Genomic DNA, 18,545 nt, shown 5'->3' with positions numbered 1-18,545 from the left:
GAATTCAGAGTGGTTGCACAGATTTGCACAGGTTCCTCTTCCCTTTCTGAGAGAAAGTAGAGAAGGGAAATTGGCATTTATTGAGTATCTGCTACAATAATAAAAATAATGGAAACATCTAATGCTTATTGACTACTTACTGTGTACCAGGAATTGTGCAAATTATGCTAAGTGCTTTCACATAATGTTATTTCATTTAATCTTCATAATATTCTTCAAAGATAGGAGTTAGAAATACTACTAACCTCTGTGGCACTCAGTTTCCCCATTTTTGCAGATCAGGGAACCAAGCTGCACAAAGAATAACTTATCTGAGTTCACATAGTTATTAAGTGGCAAAGTTGGAATACAAATCTATGAACCTAGGGTTGCTTAGGTTTTTAACTCATTTGTTTTCCTTTTTGTTCTCTTTTTTAAAATAGTGAAATACATCATGCATATAAAAGTATATATAATATATGTACCTTAAAAAATAATAAATGAATATGTATCCACCACCCAACTTAAGAAATAGTACATTTCCAATGTTTTTTTTTTTTTTTAATTGTGGTAACTTATATATAACAAAATTTGCAGTTTTAATCATTTATAAGTGTACAATTCAGGGGCATTACTTACTTTTACAATAACCATTAAGCAACAACTCCCCATTTTTCCTCCTCCCAGAACCTGGCAAACTCCAATCTACATTCCGTCTTTATGAATTAGCTTAGTCTAGATATTTCAGATAAGTGGAATCCTATATTTGGTCTTTTGTGTCTGACTCATTTCACTCAACTTGGTGTCTGAAAGGTTCATCCATGTCGCATGTATCAGATCTTCATGTCTTCTTGTGCTGAATAATATTCCATTGTATGGATATGCCACATTTTATTAATCCATTCATCTATTAATGTACATTTGGGTTGTTTCCACCTTTTGGCTATTGTGATCGATGCTACTGTGAACATTGGGGTACAAGTATCTGTTGAAGTCCTTGCATTCAATCTTTTGGGGTATATACCTAAGAGTGGGATTGATGGGTCATATGGTAATTTTATGCTTAACTTTTTGAGGAACCGCCAAACTGTTTTCCATAGTGGATGCACCATTTTTCATTCCCACCAGCAATGCACTAGAGATTCAATTTCTTCACATCCACATCAATGCTTGTTATGCTCTGTTTTAAGCTACCCTAGTGGGTATGAAGTGGCATCTCATTGAGGTTTTGATTTGCATTTCCCTAGTGGCTAATGATGTTGAGCATCTTTTCATGTGCTTATTGGCCATTCATATATCTTCTTTGGAGAAATGGCTGTTCAAGTTTCTTTGCCCATTTTTAAATTGAGGTGTTTTTCTTTTTGTTTTGGAGTATAGCTCTAAGTTCTTTATATATTCTGGAGATTAAGCCATTATCAGATAAATGGTTTCCAAACATTTTCTCCCCTTCTTTAGGCTATCTTTTCACTCTCTTGATAATGTCTTTTGATTCACAAAATTTTAAAATTTTAATAAAGAATGATTTATTTTTTTCTTTTGTTGTTTGGGCTTTTGGTGTCATCTCTAAGAATCCATTGTCTAATACAAGCCTGAAGATTTTCCTTTATATTGTCTCCTAAGAGATTTATGGTTTTAGCTCTTATATTTAGGCTGTTGACCCATTTTGAGTTAATTTTTGTATGTGGTGTGAGGTAGGGGTCCAAATTCATTCTATTGTATGTGAAAATCCATTTCTTCCTGCCCCATTTGTTGAAGAGAATGTTCTTTCCCTGTTGAGTGGATTTGACTCCCTTGTCAAAAATCAATGGGCCAAAGATTGGGGGGGGGGTATTTCTGAGCTCTCAATTCTATTCCATTGGTCCATATGTCTGCCCTTGTACCAGTAACATCCTGTTTTGACTACTGTAGCTTTGTAGTAAGTTTTGAAATCAGGTAGTGTGGGTCCTTCAAGTTTTTTTTTTGTTTTGTTTTCAAGGGGTTTTAGCTATTTGGGGCCCATTGCTCTTCCAAATGAATTTTAAGATTGGCTTTTTAATTTCTGTAAAAAAATTCTGCTGGAATTTTGAATGGGAATGCACTGAATCTGTTAATTGCATGGGTAATATTGACATCTTAACAATATTGTCTTCCAGTCCATGAACATGAGATGTCTTATCATTTATTTAAATTGTCTTTAATTGCTTTCAGCAACATTTTGTATTTTTCATTGTGTGAGTCTTTTAAGTCCTTATTTCATTTATTCCTAGGTTTATTCTTTTAGATGCTATTGTAAATAGAATTGTTTTCTTGATTTCCTTGTCATATCATTCATTGCTGATATATATAGAAACACAACTGATTTTTACAGGTTGATCTTTTACCCTGCAACTTTGCTGAATTTGTTTATTAGCTCCCGCAGCTTACTTGTGGAATCTTTGGGATGTTCTATGTATAGGATCATGTAATCTGTAAATAGAGACAGTTTTACTTCTTCCTATCCAATTTGGATGCCTTTTATTTCTTTTTCTTGACTAATTCCTCTGGCTAGAACTTCCAGCTTAATGTTGAATAGTAGTGGTAAAAGTGGACATCCTTGTCTTGTTTCTGATCTTAGGGGGAATGCTTTTCAGTCTTTTAGTATTGAATATGTTAGCTGTGGATTTCTCATATATTCCCTTTATCATGTTGAGGAAGTTCCCTCCTGTTCTTAGTTTTCTGAATGTTTTTATCAAGAAGGAGTGCTGGATTTTGTCAAATACCTTTACTGCACCAAATGAGATGATCATGGGGTTTTTGCCCTTTCATTCTATTTGGTGCATGGCATTGATTGGCTTTCTTATGTTGAACCACCCTTGCATCCTGGGATAAAACCCACTTGGTCATGATGTGTAATTCTTTTAATATGCTGTTGAATTTGGAGTCCCAGCATTTTGTTGAGAATTTTTGCATCTGTATTCATAAAGGATATTGATCTGTAATTTTCTTTTCTTGTGATGTCTTTATTTTGTTTTGCTGTTAGAGTAATGCTGGTTTCATAGAATGAGTTAGGAAGTGTTATTTTCAATGTTTTTTTGAAACTTGCTACATGCCTTTCTTCAATTACATTCTCTTCCTTTCTCTCAGTTAATCTCTACTCCAACCTTTGGAGTAGACTTACCCATTTGACTTACCCATTGTGTTTTTTGGATTCATCCATGTTGATGGTATAATATTACATTGTTTACAAATACCATGATATATTTATATATTCTTCTGTTGATGGAGGTCATTTACTGACACATTAAATGACTCAAAGGTCATTTCCTCTAGTGTACTATTCCTCTAACAGGAGAAGACCTCAGGCTTTCTGAAGCCTATTCCTGCACATATGCTTTATGTTTTCTCACAAATGTGACTTCATATTTCTTTACAATGAATTTCCCCTTCCTATGTGGGATGTCATGAAATATATTCAAAATATTACTTCTCCAGCCTCATTTCTTATCACTCCCACCATACACATTATACTCAGGCATACTGAATTGCTGCAGTTCTGAATACTGCAAGTTCATCATGCTTTCTTGCCTTTTGGCCTTTGCCCGTTGTTCTAGTTTGCTAATGCTGCCAGGAGGCAAAACACCGGAAATGGATTGGCTTTTATAAAGGGGGTTTATTTGGTTATATAGTTATAATCTTAAGGCCATAAAGTGTCCAAGGTAAGTCATCAACAATCGGGTATCTTCACTGGAGGATAACCAATGGTGTTCGGAAAACCTCTGTTAGCTGGGAAGTAATGTGGGTGGGCGTCTGCTCCAAAGTTCTGGTTTCAAAATGGCTTTCTCCCAGGACATTCCTCTCTAGGCTGCAGTTCTTCAAAAATGTCACTCTCAGTTGCTGTTGGGGTGTTTGTCCACTCTCAGCTTCTCCAAAGCAAGAGTCTGCTTTTAAAGGCCATCTTCAAACTCTCTCATCTGCAGCTAGTCTCTCAGCTTCTGTGCATTCTTCAAAGCATACCTCTTGGCTGTAGCAAGCCTGCTCCTTCTGTCTGAGCTTATATAGTGCTCCAGTAAACTAATCAAGGCCCATGCTGAATGGGCAGGCCACACCTCCATGGAAATTATCCAGTCAGAATTATCACCCACAGTTGGGTGGGATGCATTTCCATGGAAACAGCCTAATCCAAACATTCCAACTTAATCCCCACTAATATGTCTGTCCCCACAAGATTTCATCAATGAGCATGGCTTTTCTGGGGGACATAATATATACAAACCAGTACACCCATGTTGCTCTTTTTGCCTGGAATGCCCATTTCCTTGCCAACTCTTGTTATCTGCCTTTTGGGAGCCACCTGCTTGGGGAAGCTTTCCTCCATGACATTGTAATTTGGGATTTTCCTTGAGCTAGCAGAGGAGACTTCCTGCTATCATCCCATGGTTTAGTAAGAATTAAATTTCCAAAGTGTCATATATATTATGGAATAAAACCCTATAGTTATACTTGGTGCCTGGAAAGACTGTATAAAAGATATAGTGTAACTATAATAAACAGGAAACATGGAAATACCACTTGTCAGTATCCAACTTTTAAAGTGTCCTTGGTTTAGGATTAGGGCACAAATTAAATCCTGATTGGTAAAAAAGGGTTGGATAAACATGTATCCTTTTCATTTGACTTCAGGACTTTTGGCTAGATTCTAGAGGACTTTCTCCAAGAGCAACAAGATAAAACCCACCCTCTTTGCCTGGAGTTAGTTCTTAGGTATGGGAAAGAAAATGCTAATTTAGTTCCCTCTGTTTATTTTTCTCACACTGGCTGCTTATCTCTCGGGACATCTCACTAGGCAATATCTTAAGGAATGGGTGGGGATGAGAAGTAAAAATCAAATTAGTTGGTAGGAATACTCTTTTTTTTTTTAATGAGCAATTTATTTTGGGATAGTTTTAGATTTACAGAAAAGTCGCAAAGATAGTACAGTACAGAGAGTATATATAATCCCTCACTCTCTGTTTCACCTATTGTTAATGTTAGATTTAGTTCCGGGGCCCTCACCCCACCCCCGCCCTTAGGAATTTTGCCATAGAGCCACCACCCCTCACCCCACCCTAGGAACCATGTGGGTCTGCACCTAAGGGTACCCCCACCCTTAGGAATCCTGAAAATTAAAATTTTAGACTTTCCTGCTTCCAAGCCCCCACTTTCAAACCAGCCAATGGAAACTTGCCAACTACACCCTTTCCCAAAAGTAGCTACTAAAAAACAGCCGTACCTAGACCTTCCAGCCTCCCCTTCCCTGGATGAAGAACTTTCTGCCAAACGTCCTTTATAAGCCCTACTATTCCTTTGGCTCAGGGCTGTCACCTTTTTTTTATGCTTCAGCCCACCTGCGCACAGCTGGACAATAAAACTCCTTTTGATTGAGTTTTCATCTCTTCTCTTCTTGATTGAAAAACCTACCAGTTAACATCTTACATTACTGTGGTACATTTGTCACAACTAAGGAATCAATGTTGGTACACTATTAACTAAACCCCACAGTTTATTTGGATATCGCTAGTTATTCCCTATTGTCCTTTTTCTATTCTAGGGTCTCATGCAGGTCACTACACTACATGTAGTTGTTTCTCCTTAGCCTCTTCTGGTCTGTGACAGTTTCTCAGACTTTCTTGTTTTGGTTGACCTTGATAGTTTTGAGGAGTCAGATATTTTGTAGAATGCGTTTCACTTTGGGTTTGTTTGATGTTTTTTTTCATGGTTAGATTGGGGTTATGGGTTTGGGGGAGGATGAAGTGAAGTTCCATTCTTATCACATTGAATCAAGGGTACATGCTATTAATATGATTTATCACTGAGTTATGTACTTTTTAGTATCTTTAGTTAAATGCCTAGGTGGTGAGAGACTAGATGTTGGAGCCAGAAGACTGAATTCAGATCCTTGTCCTGTCATTTGTTAGCTGTGTGATGTGGGAAAGTTACTTAATATCTCTATTCCTTTGTTTCCTCATCAGTAAAGTGTAGGTAATAATAATATACACCTCATGAAATTAGAAAATATATGAAAAGCACTTAGAGTAGGGCTGGAACATAGTAAGTAGTATTAAGTTTTGACTATTATCGTTAATGATTAAGATGAGATTTATGGGTTTCTATAAAGAATGCTTCCTGTCTTGTTATACCTCAGAAAATTAATCTGCTAGTGTTTATATCATAGACATTTAGATTTTAAATTTTGAATATGGGAGGATCTTTGTCTTATTGTTTCTTGGAATTTTGAATCATTCCTAAATTATTGTAGTTTCTCTTAAAATTTGCATCCTCTGCTAACGAGAATTCTTTTCAGGGGACTCCTTTGGATATTTTCATTATCTTTTCTTTTGTATAATTCAGTTGTTAAACTTACATTCACTTTAGAATTTGCAGATTATCTTCAGGGTGCTAGCTCTTTCAGCCATTGTTTCCCCAGGCCAGGAATGCAATTCTGATTAATAATCTATGAAAAAACAGTTATTACAAGTTCTTCCCTTTGGCCCAAGCCGAAGAATCCTAGTTTGTTTCAGCACTTATTAGTATTATAAATGAAGATTTAAAATTGTTCACTGTATAATTAATAATTGGTTTTAGCACTTTAAAAAAAGAAGACTCATATTTGCAAATCTATATATCAGTTTTCTGATGTATTTTCCAGTTTTCTATTTGCAATTCTAAGTAATCATTTTGAATATTGTCTTTGAATATTAAAATCTATTCTTTTGCTTTTGGGATTTCTGTAATTTTCATTATAAATGTCACAAAATGTTTTATGCAAACCCAAATATGCATATTTAAACATATTTTCTTCTAGTGTTTTATTCTTTCAAGGAGATGGTATCACCCTGGCTTTTAGCGTCTTTTCTTTTTGCTTTTTTTGCTTTGTTTCTTAGTAATTTTGGCCAGTAGAGTAGAGGCATTTGTCAGAGACTTTGTGTGTGCGTATGTACATGTGAGTGGATCCCCATGCTCATGTGTTGGATCAGCAAAGAGAACTTCATTGTTTATTTCTAGTAGTAGAAGAAACTTTGCTGAGTATTAACTATGACCCAGATACTCTTTTAAGCATTTCACATACTTATTTGAGTCTTACAGTAATCCTATGAGGTAGGTACTATTATTGTACCCATTTTTACAGATGAGGAAATGGAGGCAGAGAAAGGTTAAGTAACTGGCACAAATTCACAGAGCTAGTAAGTGGCAGAGGTGGAATTCAAAACTAGGTCTTTCTGACACCAAAGTCCATCCTGTTTACCCAGGGATGCTCCCTGGAACATCCCCATTATGCTATCAGGCTCTTTTAAGATACGGCGTATATAGCTCTCATAATATCTTTGTGTGTATGTGTATGGGAATATATCCTTCTAGACTTATTTTGTTAATTGATTTACAATATCCATAAAGTACCCAAATCTTGAGTATATAATGACACTCCAGAAGACTATCTAGTGCCCCACTCCAATTATAACCACCCCCCCCTGCCCCAACCAGGTAATCACTATCCTGACCTCTATCAACATGGTAAATTTTGCCTGGTCTCGAACAGCCTGTAAATGAAATTACACAATAAGCACTCTTTCTGTCTGGCATCTTTTGTTTAAAAGTATGTGAGATTTATCTATGTCATATGTTGCAGTGTTTTTTTGTTTTTTTTTTTAATTATTGCTGTGTGTTCTAGTTTGCTAATGCTGCCAGAATGCAAAACAGCATAGATGGATTGGCTTTTATAAAAGGGGGTTTATTTGGTTACACAGTTACGTCTTAAAGCCATAAAGCATCCAGGTACCTTCACCGGAGGATGGCCAATGGTGTCCGGAAAACCTGTTAGCTGGGAAGGCACGTGGCTGGCGTCTGCTCCAATGTTCTGGTTTCGAAATGGCTTTCTCCCAGGATGTTCATCTCTAGGCTTCAGTTCCTCAAAAATGTCACTCTTAGTTGCATTTAGGGTATTTGTCCTCTCTCAGCTTCTCCAGAGCAAGGGTCTACTTTCAACAGACATCTTCAAACTGCAGTTCCTCTCTCATCTTCTGGGCATTCTTCAGAGTGTCCCTCTTGGCTGTAGCTCCTCTTCAAGATGCCACTCTCAGCCGCAGCTGCACTGAGTTCCTTCTGTTTGTAAGCCCATTTATATGGCTCCACTGATCAAGGCCCACCCTGAATGGGTGGGGCCGTGCCTCCATGGAAATATCTCATCAGAGTTATCACCTACAGTTGGGGCACATTTCCATGGAAACAACCTAATCCAAACATTCCAACTTAATCCCCACTAATATGTCTGCCCCACAAGATTGCATCAAAGAATATGGCTTTTTCTGGGGGACATAATACATTCAAACCAGCACACCGTGTATAATATCTTTTAAAGTCTAAAATTTCCTTCTGTCTACCAAAGTGCTATGTATTAAAAGTAGAGAATTTGAAAAATATGGAAAAGCACAAAAAGGAAAATAATATCACTGGTAACTATACTGCCCAGAAATAATTATTGTTAAAGCTTTTTTATTGTAACCTACCAGTCTTTTTTTGTCTCTGTGCACATATGCTTATGAGATTTATATTGTTTATACATCATTGTTTCATAAACTGTTCTTTCTCTCAGAAGTTTACCATGAACATTTTTCCATGTAATTAAATGTACATTATTTTTTCAATGATTTAAAAGTATTTTTAAAACCTTTTTTATTTTTAAAATTATCTTTGTGTATGTTTGTATGTGTGTTTGTGTGTAAAACACTGATAAGACACAAGAAAATTCAAAAGTTAAAAAAGGGGATACAATGAAAAGTCTCCCTCCTATCCCTACCCTAGCAACACCCTGTCCCTACCAGCATCCAATGTTACTATTTCCAGAGTATTATTCCAGAGCTATTCCGTACATATATAAACAAATATGTATTTATGTTATTTTTCCTCTTCCTTATGCACATATTTTTTTTAATCATCATTTTATTGAGATATATTCACATACCACGCAGTCAAACAAAACAAATTGTACTTTCGATTGTTTACAGTACCATTACATAGTTGTACATTCATCACCTAAATCAATCCCTGACACCTTCATTAGCACACACACAAAAATAACAAGAATAATAATTAGAGTGAAAAAGAGCAATTGAAGTAAAAAAGAACACTGGGTACCTTTGTCTGTTTGTTTCCTTCTCCTACTTTTCTACACATCCATCCATAAACTAGACAAAGTGGAGTTTGGTCCTTATGGCTTTCCCAATCCCATTGTCACCCCTCATAAGCTACATTTTTATACAACTGTCTTCGAGATTCATGGGTTCTGGGTTGTAGTTTGATAGTTTCAGGTATCCACCACCAGCTACCCCAATTCTTTAGAACCTAAAAAGGGTTGTCTAAAGTGTGCGTAAGAGTGCCCACCAGAGTGATCTCTCGGCTCGTTTAGGAATCTCTCTGCCACTGAAGCTTATTTCATTTCCTTTCACATCCCCCTTTTGGTCAAGAAGATGTTCTCCGTCCCACGATGCCGGGTCTACATTCCTCCCCGGGAGTCATATTCCACGTTGCCAGGGAGATTCACTCCCCTGGGTGTCTGATCCCACGTAGGGGGGAGGTCAGTGATTTCACCTTTCAAGTTGGCATAGCCAGAGAGAGAGGGCCACATCTGAGCAACAAAGAGGCATTCAGGAGGAGACTCTTAGGCACAAATATAGGGAGGCCTAGCCTCTCCTTTGCAGCAACCGTCTTCCCAAGGGTAAAACTTATGGTAGAGGGCTCCACCCATCAAACCACCAGTCCCCTATGTCTGTGGTCATGTTAGCAACCATGGAGGTGGGGTAGGCGAATACCCCTGCATTCTCCACAGGCTCCTCAAAGGGGCACTACATCTTTTTTTTTTTTTTCTTGTTTTTCTTTTTTTTTTTTTTTTTAAATTTCCCTTCTTTTTTAAATCAACTGTATGAAAAAAAAAGTTAACAAGAAAACAAACATACAATAAAAGAACATTTCAAAGAGACCATAACAAGGGGGTAAGAAAAAGACAACTAACCTAAGATAACTGCTTAACTTCCAACATGTTCCTACTTTACCCCAAGAAAAGTTACATAATATAGCAACATTTCTGTGAACTTGTTCCTACTATATCCATCAGAAATTAACAGACCACAGTCATTTCTGGGCATCCCCAGAACGTTAAATAGCTTATCTGTTCTTCTTGGATTATTTTTCCTCCTTCCTTAATTGCTCTCTACTGCTAGTTCCCCTACATTCTACATTATAAACCATTTGTTTTACATTTTTCAAAGTTCACATTAGTGGTAGCGTATAATATTTCTCTTTTTGTGCCTGGCTTATTTCGCTCAGCATTATGTCTTCAAGGTTCATCCATGTTGTCATATGTTTCACGAGATCGTTCCTTCTTACTGCCGCGTAGTATTCCATCGTGTGTATATACCACATTTTATTTATCCACTCATCTGTTGAAGGACATTTGGGTTGTTTCCATCTCTTGGCAATTGTGAATAATGCTGCTATGAACATTGGCGTGCAGATATCTGTTCGTGTCACTGCTTTCCAATCTTCCGGGTATATACCGAGAAGTGCAATCGCTGGATCGAATGGTAGCTCTATATCTAGTTTTCTAAGGAACTGCCAGACTGACTTCCAGAGTGGCTGAACCATTCTACAGTCCCACCAACAATTAATAAGAGTTCCAATTTCTCCACATCCCCTCCAGCATTTGTAGTTTCCTGTTTGTTTAATGGCAGCCACTCTAATCGGTGTTAGATGGTATCTCATTGTGGTCTTAATTTGCATCTCTCTAATAGCTAGTGAAGCTGAACATTTTTTCATGTGTTTCTTGGCCATTTGTATTTCCTCTTCAGAGAACTGTCTTTTCATATCTTTTGCCCATTTTATAATTGGGCTGTCTGTACTATTGTCATTGAGTTGTAGGATTTCTTTGTATATGCAAGATATCAGTCTTTTGTCAGATACATGGTTTCCAAAAATTTTTTCCCATTGAGTTGGCTGCCTCTTTACCTTTTTGAGAAATTCCTTTGAGGTGCAGAAACTTCTAAGCTTGAGGAGTTCCCATTTATCTATTTTCTCTTTTGTTGCTTGTGCTTTGGGTGTAAAGTCTAGGAAGTGGCCGCCTAATACAAGGTCTTGAAGATGTTTTCCTACATTATCTTCTAGGAGTTTTATGGTACTTTCTTTTATATTGAGATCTTTGGTCCATTTTGAGTTAATTTTTGTGTAGGGGGTGAGGTAGGGGTCCTCTTTCATTCTTTTGGATATGGATATCCAACTCTCCCAGCCCCATTTGTTGAAAAGACCATTATGGCTCAGTTCAGTGACTTTGGGGGCCTTATCAAAGATCAGTCGGCCATAGATCTGAGGGTCTATCTCTGAATTCTCAATTCGATTCCATTGATCTATATGTCTATCTTTGTGCCAGTACCATGCTGTTTTGGAAACTGTTGCTTTATAATAAGCTTCAAAGTCAGGGAGTGTAAGTCCTCCCACTTCGTTTTTCTTTTTTAGAGTGTCTTTAGCAATTCGAGGCATCTTCCCTTTCCAAATAAATTTGATAACTAGCTTTTCCAAGTCTGCAAAGTAGGTTGTTGGAATTTTGATTGGGATTGCATTGAATCTGTAGATGAGTTTGGGTAGAATTGACATCTTAATGACATTTAGTCTTCCTATCCATGAACATGGAATATTTTTCCATCTTTTAAGGTCCCCTTCTATTTCTTTTAGTAGAGTTATGTAGTTTTCTTTGTATAGGTCTTTTACATCTTTGGTTAAGTTTATTCCTAGGTACTTGATTTTTTTAGTTGCTATTGAAAATGATATCTTTTTCTTGAGTGTCTCTTCAGTTTGTTCATTTCTAGCATATAGAAACATTACTGACTTATGTGCATTAATCTTGTATCCCGCTACTTTGCTAAATTTGTTTATTAGCTCTAGTAGGTGTATCGTTGATTTCTCAGGGTTTTCTAGATATAAGATCATATCGTCTGCAAACAATGACAGTTTAACTTCTTCTTTTCCAATTTGGATGCCTTTTATTTCTTTGTCTTGCCGGATTGCCCTGGCTAGCACTTCCAGCACAATGTTGAATAACAGTGGTGACAGTGGGCATCCTTGTCTTGTTCCTGATCTTAGAGGGAAGGCTTTCAGTCTCTCACCATTGAGTACTAGGCTGGCTGTGGGTTTTTCATATATGCTCTTTATCATGTTGAGGAAGTTTCCTTCAATTCCGACCTTTTGAAGTGTTTTTATCAAAAACGGATGTTGGATTTTGTCAAATGCTTTTTCAGCATCTATTGAGATGATCAATTGATTTTTCCCTTTCGAGTTTTTAATGTGTTGTAATACATTGCTTGTTTTTCTTATGTTGAACCATCCTTGCATGCCTGGAATGAACCCCACTTGGTCATGGTGTATGATTTTTTTAATGTGTCTTTGGATTCGAATTGCAAGTATTTTGTTGAGGATTTTTGCATCTATATTCATTAGGGAGATTGGCCGGTAGTTTTCCTTTTTTGTAGCATCTTTGTCTGGTTTTGGTATTAGATTGATGTTAGCTTCATAAAATCAGTTAGGTAGTGTTCCATTTTCTTCAATGTTTTGAAAGAGTTTGAGTAAGATTGGTGTCAGTTCTTTCTGGAAAGTTTGGTAGAATTCCCCTGTGAAGCCATCTGGCCCTGGGCATTTATTTGTGGGAAGATTTTTGATGACTGATTGGATCTCTTTGCTTGTGATGGGTTGGTTGAGCTCTTCTATTTCTTCTCTGGTCAGTCTAAGTTGTTCATATGTTTCCAGGAAATTGTCCATTTCTTCTACATTGTCCAGTTTATTGCCATACAGTTGTTCATAATATCCTCTTATAAATTTTAATTTCTTCAGGATCTGCAGTTATGTCACCTTTTTCATTCATTATTTTGTTTATATGGGTCTTCTCTCTTTTTGATTTTGTCAGTCTAGCTAGGGGCTTGTCAATCTTGTTGATCTTCTCAAAGAACCAACTTTTGGTGATATTTATCCTCTCTATTGTTTTTTTGTTCTCTATGTCATTTATTTCTGCTTTAATCCTTGTTATTTCTTTTCTTGTACTTGGTTTAGGATTGGTTTGCTGTTCATTTTCTAGCTTCTTCAGTTGATCCATTAGTTCTTTGATTTTGGCTCTTTCTTCCTTTTTAATATATGCGTTTAGTGCTATAAATTTCCCCCTTAGCACTGCTTTTGCTGCATCCCATAGGTTTTGGTATGTTGTGTTCTCATTTTCATTCGTCTCTATATATTTAGCAATTTCTCTTGCTATTTCTTCTTTAACCCACTGATTGTTTAGGAGTGTGTTGTTTAACCTCCAGGTATTTGTGAATTTTCTAAGTCTCTGATGGTTATTGACTTCTAATTGTATTCCATTGTGGTCAGAGAATGTGCTTTGAATAATTTCAATCTTTTTAAATTTATTGAGGCTTGTTTTATGTCCCAGCATATGATCTATTCTGGAGAAAGTTCCATGAGCACTAGAAAAGTATGTGTATCCTGGTGATTTGGGATGTAATGTCCTGTAGATGTCTGTTAAATCTAATTCATTTATCAGATTGTTTAGGTTTTCAATTTCCTTATTGGTCTTCTGTCTGGTTGATCTATCTATAGGAGAGAGTGATGTGTTGAAGTCTCCCACAATTATTGTGGAAACATCAATTGCTTCCTTTAGTTTTGCCAGTGTTTCTCTCATGTATTTTGTGGCACCTTGATTGGGTGCATAGACATTTACGATTGTTATTTCTTCTTGCTGAATTGCCCCTTTTATTAGTATGTAGTGACCTTCTTTGTCTCTCAAAACATCCCTGCATTTGAAGTCTATTTTATCTGAGATTAATATTGCTACACCTGCTTTCTTTTGGCTGTGGCTTGCATGAAATATTTTTTTCCATCCTTTCACTTTCAGTTTCTTTGTGTCCCTGTGTCTAAGATGAGTCTCTTGTATGCAACATGTTGATGGTTCATTTTTTTTGATCCATTCTGCGAATCTATATCTTTTAATTGGGGAGTTTAATCCATTTACATTCAACGTTAAAACCGTGAAGGCATTTCTTGAATCGGCCATCTTATCCTTTGGTTTATGTTTGCCATATTTTTCCCTCTCTCTATTAATATCCTTTATTGTACCCATACCGAGTGTCTTTAGTACTGAACCTTTCTCCAAGTCTCTCTGTCCTGTCTTTGTTTCTCTGTCCGTATGGCTCCCTTGAGTATCTCCAGTAGGGCAGGTCTCTTGTTAGCAAATTCTCTCAGCATTTGTTTGTCTGTGAAAAATTGAAGCTCTCCCTCAAATTTGAAGGAGAGCTTTGCTGGATAAAGTATTCTTGGCTGGAAATTTTTCTCACTCAGAATTTTAAATATATCGTGCCACTGCCTTCTCGCCTCCATGGTGGCTGCTGAGTAGTCACTACTTAGTTTTATGCTGTTTCCTTTGTATGTGGTGAATTGCTTTTCTCTTGCTGCTTTCAGAACTTGCTCCTTCTCTTCTGTGTTTGACAGTGTGATCAGTATATGTCTCAGAGTGGGTTTATTTGGATTTATTCTATTTGGAGTTCGCTGAGCATTTATGATTTGTGTATTTATGTTGTTTTGAAGATTTGGGAAGTTTTCCCCAACAATTTCTTTGAATACTCTTCCTAGACCTTTACCCTTTTCTTCCCCTTCTGGGACACCAATGAGTCTTATATTTGGACGTTTCATATTATCTATCATATCCCTGAGGTCCATTTCGATTTTTTCAATTTTTTTCCCCATTCTTTCTTTTATGCTTTCATTTTCCATTCTGTCATCTTCCAGGTCACTGATTTGTTGTTCAACTTCCTCTAGTCTTGTACTATGAGTGTCCAGAATCTTTTTAATTTGGTCAACAGTTTCTTTAATTTCCATAAGATCATCCATTTTTTTATTTAGTCTTGCAATGTCTTCTTTATGCTCTTCTAGAGTCTTCTTGATTTCCTTCATATCCCGTACTATGGTCTCATTGTTCATCTTTAGTTCTTTCAGTAGCTGCTCTAGGTGCTGTGTCTCTTCTGGTATTTTGATTTGGGTGCTTGGGCTTGGGTTATCCATATCGTCTGGTTTTTTCATATGCTTTATAATTTTCTGTTGTTTTTGGCCTCGTGGCATTTGCTGAACTTGATAGGGTTCTTTTAGGGTTTGTAGACCTATTGAAGTCCTTATCTCTAATTTATCAGATCTACAGCTTCGTGGATTACACTTTCTCTAACTAACCAGCAGGTGGCGTCCACGAGCCACCTGTTCTCCACAAGCCAGTTCTCCCCTGCTTAGCGTTTTTTTTGGTGAGTGGGGGAGTGAGTCTTGTGGGGCCCAATTGGTGTACCAAGCTTGCGTGTGTAGTTGGTGTTGCCTGCCCTGTATATGGGGCGTGTTTCTGGGCAGTCGGGGAGGGGGGGTGGCCCTAACAATCAAATCTCCCTGATGATCCTAGAGTTTTAAAGCTGCTGCAATAGTCTAATCCTTCAGTTCAGTCCTGCCACAGTTTGTCTCTGCCACTGGCCCACAAGTCTTTGGCATTGGCGTATGGCTCCTGAGACTTGCAAGTGGGCCCCTCTTCCAGGCCGTGCACTCCAGGTCCTCTGTTGAGGGATGACTGTGCTATGTCACAGGTGAGTGCCGTCCCCCCAGGGCAGTTCTGGGCTGCTGGGCTGTGTTGGGAGGCTCCCAGTCTGCTGAAATGATGGCTGAATGTGGCTTTGTTAATTCACACTGCTCCACCTTCCCAGCTCTGGGACAATCAGCTGAGGTTGCAGGGAAGGCTAATGTCCACGCCCAGTTTTGTGGTGTGTGCCTGTTATTTGAAGCGCTTCCGTCACACTGGGTTGTCTGGGCCAGCTCTGGGCTATGGGGCTGGCGATGGGCAGGAGTGTTTCCTGTCCACCAGGATGGTGGCTGTGAGCGGACACCCCCCTTTTCTTGCGAAGTTGTGGTGTTTAGTGAATTTTCTCAGCCACTGGATTATTGCCTTTTGTCTCAGAGCTCTCTTAGTTCTGCTCTTGACTTGACGTGCCCAAATTGCAATTCTTTGAAGCTTTCTCTATTGGGCTTCTTAGAGTAATTGTTTTAGAAAAAGAAAAAAGGATTAAAAAAAAAAAAAAAAAGGGCCCTCCTCAGAGATCTAATGGGTTATTGAAATGCTAATAGACAAAGCAACCAGGGCCATTAAGGAAAGGTCCACAGGGCAGAGAGATCAGCTTTTCTTTGGGATTTGCATATGCGCCTCAAGGCCTGAGCTCCGCCCTTCCCCTTTCTGTGTTCACCAGAACTCCAAAAATCCTCTGCTTTTATTTTGGAGTTTTTCGTGTTATTTTTTTTTTTCTATGCCTGTCTCCTCTCTGCTGGGCTGGCTGCTCTCAGATTCTCTGGTGTCTGGTCTCAGTCTATCTATGGTTGGAGTTTGAATCAGTAGAATGAGTTTCTGAGAAGGGCTACCACTGCAGTTCTCCCTTCTCCTTCCCGGAGCTGGCAGCCCCTCCTCCCACGGGACTGAGCCTGGCAGGGAGGGGCGCGGGTCCCCTGGCCGCAAAAACTTACAGATTTCACTGATCTCAGCAGTTCGACATTTTCATGAGTGTTGTATGAAGTACGCCCAAAGACAGATTGCTCTGTTGTGTCCAGTCCACGCAGTTCCTGGCTTTTTACCTACTTTCCTGGAGGAGTAACTAAAACTTACAGCTCACCAGTCTGCCATCTTGCCCCGCCTCCTCCTATGCACATATTTTAATATTCTATACCATATTTTGCCCCTTGCATTTTTACTTAATAAGGTTTCTTGGAAATTGTTCTGAGGCAACTTTTAAAGAGCTCCCTGATTCTTTAAATATATAATAAAATGCTTACCTAACTCATATTAAGTGAAATGCAGATTACAGCTACATGGAGGGAACATTTTTTTTTTTTTTCATTTTTATTGAGATTGTTCAGATACCATACAATTATCCAAAGATGCAAAGTGTACAATCACTTGCCCCTGGGTACCCTCATACAGCTGTGCATTCATCACACTTAATTTTTGTTCAATTTTTAGAAACTTTTCATTACTCCAGACAAGAAATAAAGTAAAAAAGAAAAGGAAACTCTAATCCTCCCCTATCCCTAACCAACCCCCATCAATTGTTGATTCATAGTATTGATATAGTACATTTGTTACTGTTTATGAAAAAATGTTGAAATACTACTAACTGTAGTATATAGTTTGTAATAGGTATATAGTTCTTCCCTATATGCCCCTCTATTATTAACTTCTAATTGTATTGTCGTACATTTGTTCTGGTTCATGAAGTGATTTCCAGTATTTGTACAGTTGATCATGGACATTGCCCACCATAGGATTCAGTTTTATACATTTCCATCTTTTGACCTCCAACTTTCCTTCTGGTGACATATACGACTCTGAGCTTCCCTTTTCCACCTCATTCACACACCATTTGGCGCTGTTAGTTATTCTCACGTCTTGCTACCAACACCCCTGTTCATTTCCAAACATTTAAGTTCATCCTAATTGAACATTCTGCTCATACTAAGCAACCACTCCCCATTCTTAAGCCTCGTCCTATGTCTTGGTACCTTATATTTCATGTCTATGAGTTTACATATTATAATTAGTTCCTGTCAGTGAGACCCTGTAATAATTGTCCTAATGTGTCTGGCTTATTTCACTCAGTATATTGTCCTCGAGGTTTTGTCATCAACCCATTTTTTTTTAATATGGTTTTGTTCACTCACCATACATTCCATCCCAAGTAAATAATCAATGGTTTTCTGCATGATCATACATTTATGTGTTCACCACCTTCACCACTGTCTATATAAGAGCATCTACATTTCTTCCACAAGGCAGGAGGAAGAGTCAAAGAAGGTAGAGAGGCAAAAGAAAGAGGAAAAAAAAATGACAGCTAGGAAGCAGCAAAAGGAAAAATAACCTTAAATCAAAGTAGAATAAAGAATCAGACAATACCACCAACGTCAAGTGTCTAACATGCCTCCCCTATCCCCCCCTCTTATCTGCATTCACCTTGGTATATCACCTTTGTTACATTAAAGGAAGCATAATACAATGATTCTATTAGTTACAGTCTCTAGTTTATGCTGATTGCATCCCTCCCCCGGTGCCTCCCCATTTTTAACACCTTGCAAGGTTGACATTTGCTTGTTCTCCCTCGTAAAAGAACATATGTGTACATTTTATCACAATTGCTGAATACTCTAGATTTCACCAAGTTACACAGTCCCAGTCTTTATCTTTCCTCGTTTCTTGTGGTGTCTCACATGCTCCCCACCTTCCTCTCTCAACCGTATTCATAGTTACCTTTGTTCAGTGTACTTACATTGTTGTGCTACCATCTCCCAAAATTGTGTTCCAAACCACGCACTCCTGTCTTCTATCACCCTGTAGTGCTCCCTTTAGTATTTCCTGTAGGACAGGTGTCTTGTTCACAAAGTCTCTCATTGTCTGTTTGTCAGAAAGTATTTTGAGATCTCCCTCATATTTGAAGGACAGCTTTGCTGGATACAGGATTCTTGGTTGGCGGTTTTTCTCT

The sequence above is a fragment of the Choloepus didactylus genome, chromosome 10, assembly GCF_015220235.1.
Source record: "Choloepus didactylus isolate mChoDid1 chromosome 10, mChoDid1.pri, whole genome shotgun sequence".
In the NCBI taxonomy this organism is placed as follows: Eukaryota; Metazoa; Chordata; class Mammalia; order Pilosa; family Megalonychidae; genus Choloepus; species Choloepus didactylus.
The sequence above is the reverse complement of the archived record's forward strand: the minus strand, read 5'-3'. Positions refer to the sequence as shown.